Source organism: Camelus dromedarius, chromosome 7 (genome assembly GCF_036321535.1).
Source record: "Camelus dromedarius isolate mCamDro1 chromosome 7, mCamDro1.pat, whole genome shotgun sequence".
NCBI lineage: Eukaryota > Metazoa > Chordata > Mammalia > Artiodactyla > Camelidae > Camelus > Camelus dromedarius.
In genome coordinates this window covers 23,963,949-23,966,017 of record NC_087442.1, presented here as the reverse complement: position 1 = coordinate 23,966,017, position 2,069 = coordinate 23,963,949, and the positions used below count along the sequence as shown (strand labels likewise).

Below are 2,069 nucleotides of genomic sequence, written 5' to 3'. Positions count from 1 at the left end.
CCAAATAGTATTCCATTGTATGTATATACCACACTTTCTTAAATAAATAAAAAGCAATACTCTCAGTATTTGCAAAATGGTAAATGAAAAGTCAGCCTGGCTTCTGAGACAGCAGAGTTGTCTACCTTTTCCAGTAGCACAGAATCCAGTGCGTAAGGAGGGGAGTAAAAGGAAGGGGATTAGGAAAGTCATTCCCTACTTGCAGCCTCCTGCCCACCTGCCCTCGTGCATCTAACCTGATCTATGGGATGATATCTGTGGCTGGGCAGGCCTGCGGGGGGAAGATGCTCAGAGGAAGGAAGAGGAGTGCATGAAGGAAGGAAGCATGAGAGGAACAGAGCGCTCACCCAGACCAGCTTCTTTTACCGCATAGATTGGTTGGGGCAAGACTAAAGCCCTTTACCAAGCCCCTCTACTACACCCCCCAGCAACAAACATGAAATATATTTCCACTCAGCTGTATAAACCTCTACTTGATCATAGGCAAATCTAAAATTACATCTGTAATCTTAGAAATTTAAAAAAAGCTGAACATAATTGTGCATTATATGCAAAAAATAGAGCATTCAAAATCAAACCAGGGTCAGGTGTCTTCCAAAACCATGCTCTTTCCACAGCGGAGAGTTCTTCCCAGGTAACAGTAGCAGGAGTCACAAAACAAAGTCTGAGTAAAGCAAGCAGAAACCTCACCAATGGCTAACAAATATTTAAGGGCTTCCTGAATTAGATAGTATATGATAACCTGGCTCCATTAGGGCAAATTCTGGATGTAGATATATCTCTTAGTGCATAACAGGTGTTAGGATCAGAATGTAGATGCAGGCATGTTTGTATATCAGAGCCGAAACTGAATTCTAAATGATGTCTTCTGGCATAGCAGTTATAGTTCAAGAGATGTTCTAATTTCAAAGCCATCATCTCAGAAGTCAGCAGTGATGAGCATGAATACAGAGAAACCGCACTGCAGAACGCTGATGAAATCTTTCCCCATCCTCCCAAACCACAGATCTTGAGTGCAGTCATAGAGAAAATGTTTGCTTGTAAAACACTTAGAAATACGTGTGAGGGTCCAGTGCAAAACCTGGAAGAGGTACCATTGTCCAGCAAATAAATGGTGTGTTCATAAGAATGGGATGTGTTTGGGGAGATTGTCTAAGGCCATAAATTGAAAAAAATTGGGGGCAGATGTGGTCTGCCATCACTTCGAAGTCAACACAACAGATCACAGAGGTCAAGAGCAAGAGCTGTGCAGTCAGACTGACCCAGAGCTACCTCCTTCACTCACAATGGTTGTGAGACCACGGGTAGTTAATTATCCTGCCATTTCTGACTCCTAGTTTTACTATCTTTAAAATGAAAATAAGAGAATTACCTCATTGCATTCTTTCTGGATGAAGCTGGACAATGCATTGTATATTATTTAGCACAGTGCCTGGCATATAGTAAGAACTCAGTTAATCTGGGTTTGAGTCATTTTTCAATTGTTTCATTTTCGATCAGATAAACTAGGAAAATACAGAAAAGATCATTTTGGATCTGACAAGCTTTTCCTACATCCTGCCTTTGAGTGTAGAATCGAAAGGTATTTTAGTCCCCTTCCGTGCCTCAACTCTCTGATACCAAGCATTGTGGAATAGATCAAAACCCTTATTTTCACAATAATCATCAAACAGATCTTGCTTGTCAGAGGCACAGTCTCTGTAATTTTCTTCTTCTTTATGTAAAAAAGTGTTTTTATTAGACTGTGTACTGGTGCTCACTTCAGCAGCACATAGACTGAAATTGGAACAATACACAGAAGATTAGCATGACACCTGCTCAATGATGTTGTAGAAATTCAGGAGGCATTTCCTATTTTTATGAAAAGAATTCTGGATATGAATGGTGGTGATGGTTGCACAACAACATGAATGTGTTTAATGCCACCGAACTCTTCATTTAAAATTGGTTAGCACGGTAAATTCTGTGTTATATGTATTTTACTATGATACAAACATTGGAAGAAAATGTATTAATACCGCTTCATTAAGAAGACACTGAGTTCTTAAAATGCTTTTCCTTCATCAACA

General features: G+C 39.8%; 1 non-coding gene across 1 annotated transcript; it reads left to right on the top strand.

Annotated features, from left to right (window-relative positions):
- The first annotated feature begins 1,752 nt into the window (after positions 1-1,752).
- On the top strand, positions 1,753-1,859 carry LOC116154164 (U6 spliceosomal RNA). Its single transcript, XR_004138048.1, has one exon. It is a non-coding gene; the product is annotated as a U6 spliceosomal RNA (small nuclear RNA).
- The last annotated feature ends 210 nt before the right edge of the window (positions 1,860-2,069 follow it).